The sequence below is a fragment of the Aulonocara sp. 'chitande type north' Nkhata Bay genome, linkage group LG5, assembly GCF_057382095.1.
Source record: "Aulonocara sp. 'chitande type north' Nkhata Bay isolate Kocher_YH1m ecotype deep benthic linkage group LG5, A_spYH_male_GT1.1, whole genome shotgun sequence".
NCBI lineage: Eukaryota > Metazoa > Chordata > Actinopteri > Cichliformes > Cichlidae > Aulonocara > Aulonocara sp. 'chitande type north' Nkhata Bay.
The window spans coordinates 20,669,310-20,686,520 of NC_141348.1; the positions used below are offsets into that span (position 1 = coordinate 20,669,310).

Here is a 17,211-nt window from a genome sequence, read left to right on the forward strand (position 1 = left end):
TAGACCTGACTGGTGATTAGAATGCAATTTTTGAGCACTTTCCATTGCAAAACGTGCCGAAATAGCTCAGCTGGGAGAGCGTTAGACTGAAGATCTAAAGGACCCTAGTTCGATCCTGGGTTTCGGCAAAGCTATTTTGGTCACCATCTAGGGCTTGGTAGGTTTGTTGGTAGGACTTCATTATACGGCCTACAACTACGTGGATCATTGCCATCAAATGAGAAAACAAACACAGATGGTGCAGCTTGCAAACGTCCATCAAGTGGAGGTGGAATTTGAAGAAGGTCCTCCTTCAGAAGCTCCCAGGCCTCACCCATTATACCATTGACTTACCTAGGGCTTTGTAGGTTGGGTGATCACACGTCATAATACAGCCTAGCGATGTTTCCCCTAGAATCAAATCCTTCCCTTGGCTCTTGTCTGAAATGACCATTTAATAATATCTAACTGCAAATCCTCACCAGTACCTACAGTAAAATGAGAGGATGAGAGATCACGTTTTTACAGAAAAGAAAGACAATATGTGTCCCAGAGGACAAGCACGTGACTCTTGTTACCTGGGTAGCTCAGATGGAAGAGCATCAGACTTTTGATCTGAGGGTCCAGGGTTCAAGTCCCTGTCCAGGTGTCTCCTTTGGATCCTTGCCCTTCCATGGCTTTACCTAACAAGCTCAGTTGTTCTTGATAGTTCTGTGACCTCATTGTCATCTTTAGCAAAGTCCATAGACTGCAGGTGGGATGACGATATGGGATTTGTGGATATCAGGGACAGAGGCCTCTTTCAGATAATCCCACCGTACAAGCTCTGTAAAGAATCTTTTCCTGCCCCTCGGTCCAACTCACCGCCAGTTGGTTCTCAGCTCAGCTCCTTTGCGAAACCCGGTGTCTAAGACATGCCAATCTCACCAAATCCGCCCTGGGTTTCTCGACACGCTACACTTTCACTTTTTTTCTGTCTTACTTTGGGTGGGACAACATTTAAGAGAGCAAAGTTCATCACAGTTCACTGTTAAATCCAAAGCTTAAAAGTTCACTTCACATTGATCCAGTGTCTCAGAATGGCAGCTGTAGTGCAGTTTGGCCAGCTGTAGACCTGACTGGTGATTAGAATGCAATTTTTGAGCACTTTCCATTGCAAAACGTGCCGAAATAGCTCAGCTGGGAGAGCGTTAGACTGAAGATCTAAAGGACCCTAGTTCGATCCTGGGTTTCGGCAAAGCTATTTTGGTCACCATCTAGGGCTTGGTAGGTTTGTTGGTAGGACTTCATTATACGGCCTACAACTACGTGGATCATTGCCATCAAATGAGAAAACAAACACAGATGGTGCAGCTTGCAAACATCCATCAAGTGGAGGTGGAATTTGAAGAAGGTCCTCCTTCAGAAGCTCCCAGGCCTCACCCATTATACCATTGACTTACCTAGGGCTTTGTAGGTTGGGTGATCACACGTCATAATACAGCCTAGCGATGTTTCCCCTAGAATCAAATCCTTCCCTTGGCTCTTGTCTGAAATGACCATTTAATAATATCTAACTGCAAATCCTCACCAGTACCTACAGTAAAATGAGAGGATAAGAGATCACGTTTTTACAGAAAAGAAAGACAATATGTGTCCCAGAGGACAAAGATGTGACTCTTGTTACCTGGGTAGCTCAGATGAAAGAGCATCAGACTTTTAATCTGAGGGTCCAGGGTTCAAGTCCCTGTCCAGGTGTCTCCTTTGGATCCTTGCCCTTCCATGGCTTTACCTAACAAGCTCAGTTGTTCTTGATAGTTCTGTGACCTCATTGTCATCTTTAGCAAAGTCCATAGACTGCAGGTGGGATGACGATATGGGATTTGTGGATATCAGGGACAGAGGCCTCTTTCAGATAATCCCACCGTACAAGCTCTGTAAAGAATCTTTTCCTGCCCCTCGGTCCAACTCACCCCCAGTTGGTTCTCAGCTCAGCTCCTTTGCGAAACCCGGTGTCTAAGACATGCCAATCTCACCAAATCCGCCCTGGGTTTCTCGACACGTTACACTTTCACTTTTTTTCTGTCTTACTTTGGGTGGGACAACATTTAAGAGAGCAAAGTTCATCACAGTTCACTGTTAAATCCAAAGCTTAAAAGTTCACTTCACATTGATCCAGTGTCTCAGAATGGCAGCTGTAGTGCAGTTTGGCCAGCTGTAGACCTGACTGGTGATTAGAATGCAATTTTTGAGTACTTTCCATTGCAAAACGTGCCGAAATAGCTCAGCTGGGAGAGCGTTAGACTGAAGATCGAAAGGACCCTAGTTCGATCCTGGGTTTCGGCAAAGCTATTTTGGTCACCATCTAGGGCTTGGTAGGTTTGTTGGTAGGACTTCATTATACGGCCTACAACTACGTGGATCATTGCCATCAAATGAGAAAACAAACACAGATGGTGCAGCTTGCAAACATCCATCAAGTGGAGGTGGAATTTGAAGAAGGTCCTCCTTCAGAAGCTCCCAGGCCTCACCCATTATACCATTGACTTACCTAGGCCTTTGTAGGTTGGGTGATCACACGTCATAATACAGCCTAGCGATGTTTCCCCTAGAATCAAATCCTTCCCTTGGCTCTTGTCTGAAATGACCATTTAATAATATCTAACTGCAAATCCTCACCAGTACCTACAGTAAAATGAGAGGATAAGAGATCACGTTTTTACAGAAAAGAAAGACAATATGTGTCCCAGAGGACAACCACATGACTCTTGTTACCTGGGTAGCTCAGATGGAAGAGCATCAGACTTTTAATCTGAGGGTCCAGGGTTCAAGTCCCTGTCCAGGTGTCTCCTTTGGATCCTTGCCCTTCCATGGCTTTACCTAACAAGCTCAGTTGTTCTTGATAGTTCTGTGACCTCATTGTCATCTTTAGCAAAGTCCATAGACTGCAGGTGGGATGACGATATGGGATTTGTGGATATCAGGGACAGAGGCCTCTTTCAGATAATCCCACCGTACAAGCTCTGTAAAGAATCTTTTCCTGCCCCTCGGTCCAACTCACCGCCAGTTGGTTCTCAGCTCAGCTCCTTTGCGAAACCCGGTGTCTAAGACATGCCAATCTCACCAAATCCGCCCTGGGTTTCTCGACACGCTACACTTTCACTTTTTTTCTGTCTTACTTTGGGTGGGACAACATTTAAGAGAGCAAAGTTCATCACAGTTCACTGTTAAATCCAAAGCTTAAAAGTTCACTTCACATTGATCCAGTGTCTCAGAATGGCAGCTGTAGTGCAGTTTGGCCAGCTGTAGACCTGACTGGTGATTAGAATGCAATTTTTGAGCACTTTCCATTGCAAAACGTGCCGAAATAGCTCAGCTGGGAGAGCGTTAGACTGAAGATCTAAAGGACCCTAGTTCGATCCTGGGTTTTGGCAAAGCTATTTTGGTCACCATCTAGGGCTTGGTAGGTTTGTTGGTAGGACTTCATTATACGGCCTACAACTACGTGGATCATTGCCATCAAATGAGAAAACAAACACAGATGGTGCAGCTTGCAAACGTCCATCAAGTGGAGGTGGAATTTGAAGAAGGTCCTCCTTCAGAAGCTCCCAGGCCTCACCCATTATACCATTGACTTACCTAGGGCTTGGTAGGTTGGGTGATCACACGTCATAATACAGCCTAGCGATGTTTCCCCTAGAATCAAATCCTTCCCTTGGCTCTTGTCTGAAATGACCATTTAATAATATCTAACTGCAAATCCTCACCAGTACCTACAGTAAAATGAGAGGATAAGAGATCACGTTTTTACAGAAAAGAAAGACAATATGTGTCCCAGAGGACAAACACGTGACTCTTGTTGCCTGGGTAGCTCAGATGGAAGAGCATCAGACTTTTAATCTGAGGGTCCAGGGTTCAAGTCCCTGTCCAGGTGTCTCCTTTGGATCCTTGCCCTTCCATGGCTTTACCTAACAAGCTCAGTTGTTCTTGATAGTTCTGTGACCTCATTGTCATCTTTAGCAAAGTCCATAGACTGCAGGTGGGATGACGATATGGGATTTGTGGATATCAGGGACAGAGGCCTCTTTCAGATAATCCCACCGTACAAGCTCTGTAAAGAATCTTTTCCTGCCCCTCGGTCCAACTCACCGCCAGTTGGTTCTCAGCTCAGCTCCTTTGCGAAACCCGGTGTCTAAGACATGCCAATCTCACCAAATCCGCCCTGGGTTTCTCGACACGTTACACTTTCACTTTTTTTCTGTCTTACTTTGGGTGGGACAACATTTAAGAGAGCAAAGTTCATCACAGTTCACTGTTAAATCCAAAGCTTAAAAGTTCACTTCACATTGATCCAGTGTCTCAGAATGGCAGCTGTAGTGCAGTTTGGCCAGCTGTAGACCTGACTGGTCATTAGAATGCAATTTTTGAGCACTTTCCATTGCAAAACGTGCCGAAATAGCTCAGCTGGGAGAGCGTTAGACTGAAGATCTAAAGGACCCTAGTTCGATCCTGGGTTTCGGCAAAGCTATTTTGGTCACCATCTAGGGCTTGGTAGTTTTGTTGGTAGGACTTCATTATACGGCCTACAACTACGTGGATCATTGCCATCAAATGAGAAAACAAACACAGATGGTGCAGCTTGCAAACATCCATCAAGTGGAGGTGGAATTTGAAGAAGGTCCTCCTTCAGAAGCTCCCAGGCCTCACCCATTATACCATTGACTTACCTAGGGCTTTGTAGGTTGGGTGATCACACGTCATAATACAGCCTAGCGATGTTTCCCCTAGAATCAAATCCTTCCCTTGGCTCTTGTCTGAAATGACCATTTAATAATATCTAACTGCAAATCCTCACCAGTACCTACAGTAAAATGAGAGGATAAGAGATCACGTTTTTACAGAAAAGAAAGACAATATGTGTCCCAGAGGACAAACACGTGACTCTTGTTACCTGGGTAGCTCAGATGGACGAGCATCAGACTTTTAATCTGAGGGTCCAGGGTTCAAGTCCCTGTCCAGGTGTCTCCTTTGGATCCTTGCCCTTCCATGGCTTTACCTAACAAGCTCAGTTGTTCTTGATAGTTCTGTGACCTCATTGTCATCTTTAGCAAAGTCCATAGACTGCAGGTGGGATGACGATATGGGATTTGTGGATATCAGGGACAGAGGCCTCTTTCAGATAATCCCACCGTACAAGCTCTGTAAAGAATCTTTTCCTGCCCCTCGGTCCAACTCACCGCCAGTTGGTTCTCAGCTCAGCTCCTTTGCGAAACCCGGTGTCTAAGACATGCCAATCTCACCAAATCCGCCCTGGGTTTCTCGACACGTTACACTTTCACCTTTTTTCTGTCTTACTTTAAGAGAGCAACTTTGCTCTTTAAGAGAGCAAAGTTCATCACAGTTCACTGTTAAATCCAAAGCTTAAAAGTTCACTTCACATTGATCCAGTGTCTCAGAATGGCAGCTGTAGTGCAGTTTGGCCAGCTGTAGACCTGACTGGTGATTAGAATGCAATTTTTGAGCACTTTCCATTGCAAAACGTGCCGAAATAGCTCAGCTGGGAGAGCGTTAGACTGAAGATCTAAAGGACCCTAGTTCGATCCTGGGTTTTGGCAAAGCTATTTTGGTCACCATCTAGGGCTTGGTAGGTTTGTTGGTAGGACTTCATTATACGGCCTACAACTACGTGGATCATTGCCATCAAATGAGAAAACAAACACAGATGGTGCAGCTTGCAAACGTCCATCAAGTGGAGGTGGAATTTGAAGAAGGTCCTCCTTCAGAAGCTCCCAGGCCTCACCCATTATACCATTGACTTACCTAGGGCTTGGTAGGTTGGGTGATCACACGTCATAATACAGCCTAGCGATGTTTCCCCTAGAATCAAATCCTTCCCTTGGCTCTTGTCTGAAATGACCATTTAATAATATCTAACTGCAAATCCTCACCAGTACCTACAGTAAAATGAGAGGATAAGAGATCACGTTTTTACAGAAAAGAAAGACAATATGTGTCCCAGAGGACAAACACGTGACTCTTGTTACCTGGGTAGCTCAGATGGAAGAGCATCAGACTTTTAATCTGAGGGTCCAGGGTTCAAGTCCCTGTCCAGGTGTCTCCTTTGGATCCTTGCCCTTCCATGGCTTTACCTAACAAGCTCAGTTGTTCTTGATAGTTCTGTGACCTCATTGTCATCTTTAGCAAAGTCCATAGACTGCAGGTGGGATGACGATATGGGATTTGTGGATATCAGGGACAGAGGCCTCTTTCAGATAATCCCACCGTACAAGCTCTGTAAAGAATCTTTTCCTGCCCCTCGGTCCAACTCACCGCCAGTTGGTTCTCAGCTCAGCTCCTTTGCGAAACCCGGTGTCTAAGACATGCCAATCTCACCAAATCCGCCCTGGGTTTCTCGACACGTTACACTTTCACTTTTTTTCTGTCTTACTTTGGGTGGGACAACATTTAAGAGAGCAAAGTTCATCACAGTTCACTGTTAAATCCAAAGCTTAAAAGTTCACTTCACATTGATCCAGTGTCTCAGAATGGCAGCTGTAGTGCAGTTTGGCCAGCTGTAGACCTGACTGGTGATTAGAATGCAATTTTTGAGTACTTTCCATTGCAAAACGTGCCGAAATAGCTCAGCTGGGAGAGCGTTAGACTGAAGATCTAAAGGACCCTAGTTCGATCCTGGGTTTCGGCAAAGCTATTTTGGTCACCATCTAGGGCTTGGTAGGTTTGTTGGTAGGACTTCATTATACGGCCTACAACTACGTGGATCATTGCCATCAAATGAGAAAACAAACACAGATGGTGCAGCTTGCAAACGTCCATCAAGTGGAGGTGGAATTTGAAGAAGGTCCTCCTTCAGAAGCTCCCAGGCCTCACCCATTATACCATTGACTTACCTAGGGCTTGGTAGGTTGGGTGATCACACGTCATAATACAGCCTAGCGATGTTTCCCCTAGAATCAAATCCTTCCCTTGGCTCTTGTCTGAAATGACCATTTAATAATATCTAACTGCAAATCCTCACCAGTACCTACAGTAAAATGAGAGGATAAGAGATCACGTTTTTACAGAAAAGAAAGACAATATGTGTCCCAGAGGACAAACACGTGACTCTTGTTGCCTGGGTAGCTCAGATGGAAGAGCATCAGACTTTTAATCTGAGGGTCCAGGGTTCAAGTCCCTGTCCAGGTGTCTCCTTTGGATCCTTGCCCTTCCATGGCTTTACCTAACAAGCTCAGTTGTTCTTGATAGTTCTGTGACCTCATTGTCATCTTTAGCAAAGTCCATAGACTGCAGGTGGGATGACGATATGGGATTTGTGGATATCAGGGACAGAGGCCTCTTTCAGATAATCCCACCGTACAAGCTCTGTAAAGAATCTTTTCCTGCCCCTCGGTCCAACTCACCGCCAGTTGGTTCTCAGCTCAGCTCCTTTGCGAAACCCGGTGTCTAAGACATGCCAATCTCACCAAATCCGCCCTGGGTTTCTCGACACGTTACACTTTCACTTTTTTTCTGTCTTACTTTGGGTGGGACAACATTTAAGAGAGCAAAGTTCATCACAGTTCACTGTTAAATCCAAAGCTTAAAAGTTCACTTCACATTGATCCAGTGTCTCAGAATGGCAGCTGTAGTGCAGTTTGGCCAGCTGTAGACCTGACTGGTGATTAGAATGCAATTTTTGAGCACTTTCCATTGCAAAACGTGCCGAAATAGCTCAGCTGGGAGAGCGTTAGACTGAAGATCTAAAGGACCCTAGTTCGATCCTGGGTTTCGGCAAAGCTATTTTGGTCACCATCTAGGGCTTGGTAGTTTTGTTGGTAGGACTTCATTATACGGCCTACAACTACGTGGATCATTGCCATCAAATGAGAAAACAAACACAGATGGTGCAGCTTGCAAACATCCATCAAGTGGAGGTGGAATTTGAAGAAGGTCCTCCTTCAGAAGCTCCCAGGCCTCACCCATTATACCATTGACTTACCTAGGGCTTTGTAGGTTGGGTGATCACACGTCATAATACAGCCTAGCGATGTTTCCCCTAGAATCAAATCCTTCCCTTGGCTCTTGTCTGAAATGACCATTTAATAATATCTAACTGCAAATCCTCACCAGTACCTACAGTAAAATGAGAGGATAAGAGATCACGTTTTTACAGAAAAGAAAGACAATATGTGTCCCAGAGGACAAAGATGTGACTCTTGTTACCTGGGTAGCTCAGATGAAAGAGCATCAGACTTTTAATCTGAGGGTCCAGGGTTCAAGTCCCTGTCCAGGTGTCTCCTTTGGATCCTTGCCCTTCCATGGCTTTACCTAACAAGCTCAGTTGTTCTTGATAGTTCTGTGACCTCATTGTCATCTTTAGCAAAGTCCATAGACTGCAGGTGGGATGACGATATGGGATTTGTGGATATCAGGGACAGAGGCCTCTTTCAGATAATCCCACCGTACAAGCTCTGTAAAGAATCTTTTCCTGCCCCTCGGTCCAACTCACCGCCAGTTGGTTCTCAGCTCAGCTCCTTTGCGAAACCCGGTGTCTAAGACATGCCAATCTCACCAAATCCGCCCTGGGTTTCTCGACACGCTACACTTTCACTTTTTTTCTGTCTTACTTTGGGTGGGACAACATTTAAGAGAGCAAAGTTCATCACAGTTCACTGTTAAATCCAAAGCTTAAAAGTTCACTTCACATTGATCCAGTGTCTCAGAATGGCAGCTGTAGTGCAGTTTGGCCAGCTGTAGACCTGACTGGTGATTAGAATGCAATTTTTGAGCACTTTCCATTGCAAAACGTGCCGAAATAGCTCAGCTGGGAGAGCGTTAGACTGAAGATCTAAAGGACCCTAGTTCGATCCTGGGTTTCGGCAAAGCTATTTTGGTCACCATCTAGGGCTTGGTAGGTTTGTTGGTAGGACTTCATTATACGGCCTACAACTACGTGGATCATTGCCATCAAATGAGAAAACAAACACAGATGGTGCAGCTTGCAAACGTCCATCAAGTGGAGGTGGAATTTGAAGAAGGTCCTCCTTCAGAAGCTCCCAGGCCTCACCCATTATACCATTGACTTACCTAGGGCTTTGTAGGTTGGGTGATCACACGTCATAATACAGCCTAGCGATGTTTCCCCTAGAATCAAATCCTTCCCTTGGCTCTTGTCTGAAATGACCATTTAATAATATCTAACTGCAAATCCTCACCAGTACCTACAGTAAAATGAGAGGATGAGAGATCACGTTTTTACAGAAAAGAAAGACAATATGTGTCCCAGAGGACAAAGATGTGACTCTTGTTACCTGGGTAGCTCAGATGAAAGAGCATCAGACTTTTAATCTGAGGGTCCAGGGTTCAAGTCCCTGTCCAGGTGTCTCCTTTGGATCCTTGCCCTTCCATGGCTTTACCTAACAAGCTCAGTTGTTCTTGATAGTTCTGTGACCTCATTGTCATCTTTGGCAAAGTCCATAGACTGCAGGTGGGATGACGATATGGGATTTGTGGATATCAGGGACAGAGGCCTCTTTCAGATAATCCCACCGTACAAGCTCTGTAAAGAATCTTTTCCTGCCCCTCGGTCCAACTCACCCCCAGTTGGTTCTCAGCTCAGCTCCTTTGCGAAACCCGGTGTCTAAGACATGCCAATCTCACCAAATCCGCCCTGGGTTTCTCGACACGTTACACTTTCACTTTTTTTCTGTCTTACTTTGGGTGGGACAACATTTAAGAGAGCAAAGTTCATCACAGTTCACTGTTAAATCCAAAGCTTAAAAGTTCACTTCACATTGATCCAGTGTCTCAGAATGGCAGCTGTAGTGCAGTTTGGCCAGCTGTAGACCTGACTGGTGATTAGAATGCAATTTTTGAGTACTTTCCATTGCAAAACGTGCCGAAATAGCTCAGCTGGGAGAGCGTTAGACTGAAGATCTAAAGGACCCTAGTTCGATCCTGGGTTTCGGCAAAGCTATTTTGGTCACCATCTAGGGCTTGGTAGGTTTGTTGGTAGGACTTCATTATACGGCCTACAACTACGTGGATCATTGCCATCAAATGAGAAAACAAACACAGATGGTGCAGCTTGCAAACATCCATCAAGTGGAGGTGGAATTTGAAGAAGGTCCTCCTTCAGAAGCTCCCAGGCCTCACCCATTATACCATTGACTTACCTAGGCCTTTGTAGGTTGGGTGATCACACGTCATAATACAGCCTAGCGATGTTTCCCCTAGAATCAAATCCTTCCCTTGGCTCTTGTCTGAAATGACCATTTAATAATATCTAACTGCAAATCCTCACCAGTACCTACAGTAAAATGAGAGGATAAGAGATCACGTTTTTACAGAAAAGAAAGACAATATGTGTCCCAGAGGACAAACACATGACTCTTGTTACCTGGGTAGCTCAGATGGAAGAGCATCAGACTTTTAATCTGAGGGTCCAGGGTTCAAGTCCCTGTCCAGGTGTCTCCTTTGGATCCTTGCCCTTCCATGGCTTTACCTAACAAGCTCAGTTGTTCTTGATAGTTCTGTGACCTCATTGTCATCTTTAGCAAAGTCCATAGACTGCAGGTGGGATGACGATATGGGATTTGTGGATATCAGGGACAGAGGCCTCTTTCAGATAATCCCACCGTACAAGCTCTGTAAAGAATCTTTTCCTGCCCCTCGGTCCAACTCACCGCCAGTTGGTTCTCAGCTCAGCTCCTTTGCGAAACCCGGTGTCTAAGACATGCCAATCTCACCAAATCCGCCCTGGGTTTCTCGACACGCTACACTTTCACTTTTTTTCTGTCTTACTTTGGGTGGGACAACATTTAAGAGAGCAAAGTTCATCACAGTTCACTGTTAAATCCAAAGCTTAAAAGTTCACTTCACATTGATCCAGTGTCTCAGAATGGCAGCTGTAGTGCAGTTTGGCCAGCTGTAGACCTGACTGGTGATTAGAATGCAATTTTTGAGCACTTTCCATTGCAAAACGTGCCGAAATAGCTCAGCTGGGAGAGCGTTAGACTGAAGATCTAAAGGACCCTAGTTCGATCCTGGGTTTTGGCAAAGCTATTTTGGTCACCATCTAGGGCTTGGTAGGTTTGTTGGTAGGACTTCATTATACGGCCTACAACTACGTGGATCATTGCCATCAAATGAGAAAACAAACACAGATGGTGCAGCTTGCAAACGTCCATCAAGTGGAGGTGGAATTTGAAGAAGGTCCTCCTTCAGAAGCTCCCAGGCCTCACCCATTATACCATTGACTTACCTAGGGCTTGGTAGGTTGGGTGATCACACGTCATAATACAGCCTAGCGATGTTTCCCCTAGAATCAAATCCTTCCCTTGGCTCTTGTCTGAAATGACCATTTAATAATATCTAACTGCAAATCCTCACCAGTACCTACAGTAAAATGAGAGGATAAGAGATCACGTTTTTACAGAAAAGAAAGACAATATGTGTCCCAGAGGACAAACACGTGACTCTTGTTACCTGGGTAGCTCAGATGGAAGAGCATCAGACTTTTAATCTGAGGGTCCAGGGTTCAAGTCCCTGTCCAGGTGTCTCCTTTGGATCCTTGCCCTTCCATGGCTTTACCTAACAAGCTCAGTTGTTCTTGATAGTTCTGTGACCTCATTGTCATCTTTAGCAAAGTCCATAGACTGCAGGTGGGATGACGATATGGGATTTGTGGATATCAGGGACAGAGGCCTCTTTCAGATAATCCCACCGTACAAGCTCTGTAAAGAATCTTTTCCTGCCCCTCGGTCCAACTCACCGCCAGTTGGTTCTCAGCTCAGCTCCTTTGCGAAACCCGGTGTCTAAGACATGCCAATCTCACCAAATCCGCCCTGGGTTTCTCGACACGTTACACTTTCACTTTTTTTCTGTCTTACTTTGGGTGGGACAACATTTAAGAGAGCAAAGTTCATCACAGTTCACTGTTAAATCCAAAGCTTAAAAGTTCACTTCACATTGATCCAGTGTCTCAGAATGGCAGCTGTAGTGCAGTTTGGCCAGCTGTAGACCTGACTGGTGATTAGAATGCAATTTTTGAGTACTTTCCATTGCAAAACGTGCCGAAATAGCTCAGCTGGGAGAGCGTTAGACTGAAGATCTAAAGGACCCTAGTTCGATCCTGGGTTTCGGCAAAGCTATTTTGGTCACCATCTAGGGCTTGGTAGGTTTGTTGGTAGGACTTCATTATACGGCCTACAACTACGTGGATCATTGCCATCAAATGAGAAAACAAACACAGATGGTGCAGCTTGCAAACGTCCATCAAGTGGAGGTGGAATTTGAAGAAGGTCCTCCTTCAGAAGCTCCCAGGCCTCACCCATTATACCATTGACTTACCTAGGGCTTGGTAGGTTGGGTGATCACACGTCATAATACAGCCTAGCGATGTTTCCCCTAGAATCAAATCCTTCCCTTGGCTCTTGTCTGAAATGACCATTTAATAATATCTAACTGCAAATCCTCACCAGTACCTACAGTAAAATGAGAGGATAAGAGATCACGTTTTTACAGAAAAGAAAGACAATATGTGTCCCAGAGGACAAACACATGACTCTTGTTGCCTGGGTAGCTCAGATGGAAGAGCATCAGACTTTTAATCTGAGGGTCCAGGGTTCAAGTCCCTGTCCAGGTGTCTCCTTTGGATCCTTGCCCTTCCATGGCTTTACCTAACAAGCTCAGTTGTTCTTGATAGTTCTGTGACCTCATTGTCATCTTTAGCAAAGTCCATAGACTGCAGGTGGGATGACGATATGGGATTTGTGGATATCAGGGACAGAGGCCTCTTTCAGATAATCCCACCGTACAAGCTCTGTAAAGAATCTTTTCCTGCCCCTCGGTCCAACTCACCGCCAGTTGGTTCTCAGCTCAGCTCCTTTGCGAAACCCGGTGTCTAAGACATGCCAATCTCACCAAATCCGCCCTGGGTTTCTCGACACGCTACACTTTCACTTTTTTTCTGTCTTACTTTGGGTGGGACAACATTTAAGAGAGCAAAGTTCATCACAGTTCACTGTTAAATCCAAAGCTTAAAAGTTCACTTCACATTGATCCAGTGTCTCAGAATGGCAGCTGTAGTGCAGTTTGGCCAGCTGTAGACCTGACTGGTGATTAGAATGCAATTTTTGAGCACTTTCCATTGCAAAACGTGCCGAAATAGCTCAGCTGGGAGAGCGTTAGACTGAAGATCTAAAGGACCCTAGTTCGATCCTGGGTTTCGGCAAAGCTATTTTGGTCACCATCTAGGGCTTGGTAGGTTTGTTGGTAGGACTTCATTATACGGCCTACAACTACGTGGATCATTGCCATCAAATGAGAAAACAAACACAGATGGTGCAGCTTGCAAACGTCCATCAAGTGGAGGTGGAATTTGAAGAAGGTCCTCCTTCAGAAGCTCCCAGGCCTCACCCATTATACCATTGACTTACCTAGGGCTTGGTAGGTTGGGTGATCACACGTCATAATACAGCCTAGCGATGTTTCCCCTAGAATCAAATCCTTCCCTTGGCTCTTGTCTGAAATGACCATTTAATAATATCTAACTGCAAATCCTCACCAGTACCTACAGTAAAATGAGAGGATAAGAGATCACGTTTTTACAGAAAAGAAAGACAATATGTGTCCCAGAGGACAAACACGTGACTCTTGTTGCCTGGGTAGCTCAGATGGAAGAGCATCAGACTTTTAATCTGAGGGTCCAGGGTTCAAGTCCCTGTCCAGGTGTCTCCTTTGGATCCTTGCCCTTCCATGGCTTTACCTAACAAGCTCAGTTGTTCTTGATAGTTCTGTGACCTCATTGTCATCTTTAGCAAAGTCCATAGACTGCAGGTGGGATGACGATATGGGATTTGTGGATATCAGGGACAGAGGCCTCTTTCAGATAATCCCACCGTACAAGCTCTGTAAAGAATCTTTTCCTGCCCCTCGGTCCAACTCACCGCCAGTTGGTTCTCAGCTCAGCTCCTTTGCGAAACCCGGTGTCTAAGACATGCCAATCTCACCAAATCCGCCCTGGGTTTCTCGACACGTTACACTTTCACTTTTTTTCTGTCTTACTTTGGGTGGGACAACATTTAAGAGAGCAAAGTTCATCACAGTTCACTGTTAAATCCAAAGCTTAAAAGTTCACTTCACATTGATCCAGTGTCTCAGAATGGCAGCTGTAGTGCAGTTTGGCCAGCTGTAGACCTGACTGGTGATTAGAATGCAATTTTTGAGCACTTTCCATTGCAAAACGTGCCGAAATAGCTCAGCTGGGAGAGCGTTAGACTGAAGATCTAAAGGACCCTAGTTCGATCCTGGGTTTCGGCAAAGCTATTTTGGTCACCATCTAGGGCTTGGTAGGTTTGTTGGTAGGACTTCATTATACGGCCTACAACTACGTGGATCATTGCCATCAAATGAGAAAACAAACACAGATGGTGCAGCTTGCAAACGTCCATCAAGTGGAGGTGGAATTTGAAGAAGGTCCTCCTTCAGAAGCTCCCAGGCCTCACCCATTATACCATTGACTTACCTAGGGCTTGGTAGGTTGGGTGATCACACGTCATAATACAGCCTAGCGATGTTTCCCCTAGAATCAAATCCTTCCCTTGGCTCTTGTCTGAAATGACCATTTAATAATATCTAACTGCAAATCCTCACCAGTACCTACAGTAAAATGAGAGGATAAGAGATCACGTTTTTACAGAAAAGAAAGACAATATGTGTCCCAGAGGACAAACACGTGACTCTTGTTGCCTGGGTAGCTCAGATGGAAGAGCATCAGACTTTTAATCTGAGGGTCCAGGGTTCAAGTCCCTGTCCAGGTGTCTCCTTTGGATCCTTGCCCTTCCATGGCTTTACCTAACAAGCTCAGTTGTTCTTGATAGTTCTGTGACCTCATTGTCATCTTTAGCAAAGTCCATAGACTGCAGGTGGGATGACGATATGGGATTTGTGGATATCAGGGACAGAGGCCTCTTTCAGATAATCCCACCGTACAAGCTCTGTAAAGAATCTTTTCCTGCCCCTCGGTCCAACTCACCGCCAGTTGGTTCTCAGCTCAGCTCCTTTGCGAAACCCGGTGTCTAAGACATGCCAATCTCACCAAATCCGCCCTGGGTTTCTCGACACGTTACACTTTCACTTTTTTTCTGTCTTACTTTGGGTGGGACAACATTTAAGAGAGCAAAGTTCATCACAGTTCACTGTTAAATCCAAAGCTTAAAAGTTCACTTCACATTGATCCAGTGTCTCAGAATGGCAGCTGTAGTGCAGTTTGGCCAGCTGTAGACCTGACTGGTGATTAGAATGCAATTTTTGAGCACTTTCCATTGCAAAACGTGCCGAAATAGCTCAGCTGGGAGAGCGTTAGACTGAAGATCTAAAGGACCCTAGTTCGATCCTGGGTTTCGGCAAAGCTATTTTGGTCACCATCTAGGGCTTGGTAGTTTTGTTGGTAGGACTTCATTATACGGCCTACAACTACGTGGATCATTGCCATCAAATGAGAAAACAAACACAGATGGTGCAGCTTGCAAACATCCATCAAGTGGAGGTGGAATTTGAAGAAGGTCCTCCTTCAGAAGCTCCCAGGCCTCACCCATTATACCATTGACTTACCTAGGGCTTTGTAGGTTGGGTGATCACACGTCATAATACAGCCTAGCGATGTTTCCCCTAGAATCAAATCCTTCCCTTGGCTCTTGTCTGAAATGACCATTTAATAATATCTAACTGCAAATCCTCACCAGTACCTACAGTAAAATGAGAGGATAAGAGATCACGTTTTTACAGAAAAGAAAGACAATATGTGTCCCAGAGGACAAACACGTGACTCTTGTTTCCTGGGTAGCTCAGATGAAAGAGCATCAGACTTTTAATCTGAGGGTCCAGGGTTCAAGTCCCTGTCCAGGTGTCTCCTTTGGATCCTTGCCCTTCCATGGCTTTACCTAACAAGCTCAGTTGTTCTTGATAGTTCTGTGACCTCATTGTCATCTTTAGCAAAGTCCATACACTGCAGGTGGGATGACGATATGGGATTTGTGGATATCAGGGACAGAGGCCTCTTTCAGATAATCCCACCGTACAAGCTCTGTAAAGAATCTTTTCCTGCCCCTCGGTCCAACTCACCGCCAGTTGGTTCTCAGCTCAGCTCCTTTGCGAAACCCGGTGTCTAAGACATGCCAATCTCACCAAATCCGCCCTGGGTTTCTCGACACGCTACACTTTCACTTTTTTTCTGTCTTACTTTGGGTGGGACAACATTTAAGAGAGCAAAGTTCATCACAGTTCACTGTTAAATCCAAAGCTTAAAAGTTCACTTCACATTGATCCAGTGTCTCAGAATGGCAGCTGTAGTGCAGTTTGGCCAGCTGTAGACCTGACTGGTGATTAGAATGCAATTTTTGAGTACTTTCCATTGCAAAACGTGCCAAAATAGCTCAGCTGGGAGAGCGTTAGACTGAAGATCTAAAGGACCCTAGTTCGATCCTGGGTTTCGGCAAAGCTATTTTGGTCACCATCTAGGGCTTGGTAGGTTTGTTGGTAGGACTTCATTATACGGCCTACAACTACGTGGATCATTGCCATCAAATGAGAAAACAAACACAGATGGTGCAGCTTGCAAACGTCCATCAAGTGGAGGTGGAATTTGAAGAAGGTCCTCCTTCAGAAGCTCCCAGGCCTCACCCATTATACCATTGACTTACCTAGGGCTTTGTAGGTTGGGTGATCACACGTCATAATACAGCCTAGCGATGTTTCCCCTAGAATCAAATCCTTCCCTTGGCTCTTGTCTGAAATGACCATTTAATAATATCTAACTGCAAATCCTCACCAGTACCTACAGTAAAATGAGAGGATAAGAGATCACGTTTTTACAGAAAAGAAAGACAATATGTGTCCCAGAGGACAAACACATGACTCTTGTTACCTGGGTAGCTCAGATGGAAGAGCATCAGACTTTTAATCTGAGGGTCCAGGGTTCAAGTCCCTGTCCAGGTGTCTCCTTTGGATCCTTGCCCTTCCATGGCTTTACCTAACAAGCTCAGTTGTTCTTGATAGTTCTGTGACCTCATTGTCATCTTTAGCAAAGTCCATAGACTGCAGGTGGGATGACGATATGGGATTTGTGGATATCAGGGACAGAGGCCTCTTTCAGATAATCCCACCGTACAAGCTCTGTAAAGAATCTTTTCCTGCCCCTCGGTCCAACTCACCGCCAGTTGGTTCTCAGCTCAGCTCCTTTGCGAAACCCGGTGT

General features: G+C 45.2%; 1 long non-coding RNA gene and 25 other non-coding genes across 26 annotated transcripts in view; 25 read left to right on the plus strand and 1 right to left on the minus strand.

Annotated features, from left to right (window-relative positions):
* The window catches only part of LOC147330287 (uncharacterized), a 109,213-nt gene that overhangs the window by 72,933 nt on the left and 19,069 nt on the right, over positions 1–17,211 (minus strand). The gene's annotated exons all lie outside the window — the stretch shown is intronic.
* Positions 56–128, plus strand: trnaf-gaa (transfer RNA phenylalanine (anticodon GAA)). The gene has a single exon. It is a non-coding gene; the product is annotated as a tRNA-Phe (tRNA).
* trnak-uuu (transfer RNA lysine (anticodon UUU)) lies at positions 556–628 on the plus strand. Its single transcript has one exon. It is a non-coding gene; the product is annotated as a tRNA-Lys (tRNA).
* On the plus strand, positions 1,144–1,216 carry trnaf-gaa (transfer RNA phenylalanine (anticodon GAA)). The gene has a single exon. It is a non-coding gene; the product is annotated as a tRNA-Phe (tRNA).
* On the plus strand, positions 2,732–2,804 carry trnak-uuu (transfer RNA lysine (anticodon UUU)). The gene has a single exon. It is a non-coding gene; the product is annotated as a tRNA-Lys (tRNA).
* On the plus strand, positions 3,320–3,392 carry trnaf-gaa (transfer RNA phenylalanine (anticodon GAA)). The gene has a single exon. It is a non-coding gene; the product is annotated as a tRNA-Phe (tRNA).
* Positions 3,820–3,892, plus strand: trnak-uuu (transfer RNA lysine (anticodon UUU)). The gene has a single exon. It is a non-coding gene; the product is annotated as a tRNA-Lys (tRNA).
* trnaf-gaa (transfer RNA phenylalanine (anticodon GAA)) lies at positions 4,408–4,480 on the plus strand. The gene has a single exon. It is a non-coding gene; the product is annotated as a tRNA-Phe (tRNA).
* On the plus strand, positions 5,501–5,573 carry trnaf-gaa (transfer RNA phenylalanine (anticodon GAA)). Its single transcript has one exon. It is a non-coding gene; the product is annotated as a tRNA-Phe (tRNA).
* trnak-uuu (transfer RNA lysine (anticodon UUU)) lies at positions 6,001–6,073 on the plus strand. The gene has a single exon. It is a non-coding gene; the product is annotated as a tRNA-Lys (tRNA).
* Positions 6,589–6,661, plus strand: trnaf-gaa (transfer RNA phenylalanine (anticodon GAA)). The gene has a single exon. It is a non-coding gene; the product is annotated as a tRNA-Phe (tRNA).
* trnak-uuu (transfer RNA lysine (anticodon UUU)) lies at positions 7,089–7,161 on the plus strand. The gene has a single exon. It is a non-coding gene; the product is annotated as a tRNA-Lys (tRNA).
* Positions 7,677–7,749, plus strand: trnaf-gaa (transfer RNA phenylalanine (anticodon GAA)). Its single transcript has one exon. It is a non-coding gene; the product is annotated as a tRNA-Phe (tRNA).
* trnaf-gaa (transfer RNA phenylalanine (anticodon GAA)) lies at positions 8,765–8,837 on the plus strand. Its single transcript has one exon. It is a non-coding gene; the product is annotated as a tRNA-Phe (tRNA).
* On the plus strand, positions 9,853–9,925 carry trnaf-gaa (transfer RNA phenylalanine (anticodon GAA)). Its single transcript has one exon. It is a non-coding gene; the product is annotated as a tRNA-Phe (tRNA).
* Positions 10,353–10,425, plus strand: trnak-uuu (transfer RNA lysine (anticodon UUU)). Its single transcript has one exon. It is a non-coding gene; the product is annotated as a tRNA-Lys (tRNA).
* trnaf-gaa (transfer RNA phenylalanine (anticodon GAA)) lies at positions 10,941–11,013 on the plus strand. The gene has a single exon. It is a non-coding gene; the product is annotated as a tRNA-Phe (tRNA).
* On the plus strand, positions 11,441–11,513 carry trnak-uuu (transfer RNA lysine (anticodon UUU)). The gene has a single exon. It is a non-coding gene; the product is annotated as a tRNA-Lys (tRNA).
* trnaf-gaa (transfer RNA phenylalanine (anticodon GAA)) lies at positions 12,029–12,101 on the plus strand. Its single transcript has one exon. It is a non-coding gene; the product is annotated as a tRNA-Phe (tRNA).
* On the plus strand, positions 12,529–12,601 carry trnak-uuu (transfer RNA lysine (anticodon UUU)). Its single transcript has one exon. It is a non-coding gene; the product is annotated as a tRNA-Lys (tRNA).
* Positions 13,117–13,189, plus strand: trnaf-gaa (transfer RNA phenylalanine (anticodon GAA)). Its single transcript has one exon. It is a non-coding gene; the product is annotated as a tRNA-Phe (tRNA).
* Positions 13,617–13,689, plus strand: trnak-uuu (transfer RNA lysine (anticodon UUU)). Its single transcript has one exon. It is a non-coding gene; the product is annotated as a tRNA-Lys (tRNA).
* Positions 14,205–14,277, plus strand: trnaf-gaa (transfer RNA phenylalanine (anticodon GAA)). The gene has a single exon. It is a non-coding gene; the product is annotated as a tRNA-Phe (tRNA).
* trnak-uuu (transfer RNA lysine (anticodon UUU)) lies at positions 14,705–14,777 on the plus strand. The gene has a single exon. It is a non-coding gene; the product is annotated as a tRNA-Lys (tRNA).
* On the plus strand, positions 15,293–15,365 carry trnaf-gaa (transfer RNA phenylalanine (anticodon GAA)). Its single transcript has one exon. It is a non-coding gene; the product is annotated as a tRNA-Phe (tRNA).
* trnak-uuu (transfer RNA lysine (anticodon UUU)) lies at positions 16,881–16,953 on the plus strand. The gene has a single exon. It is a non-coding gene; the product is annotated as a tRNA-Lys (tRNA).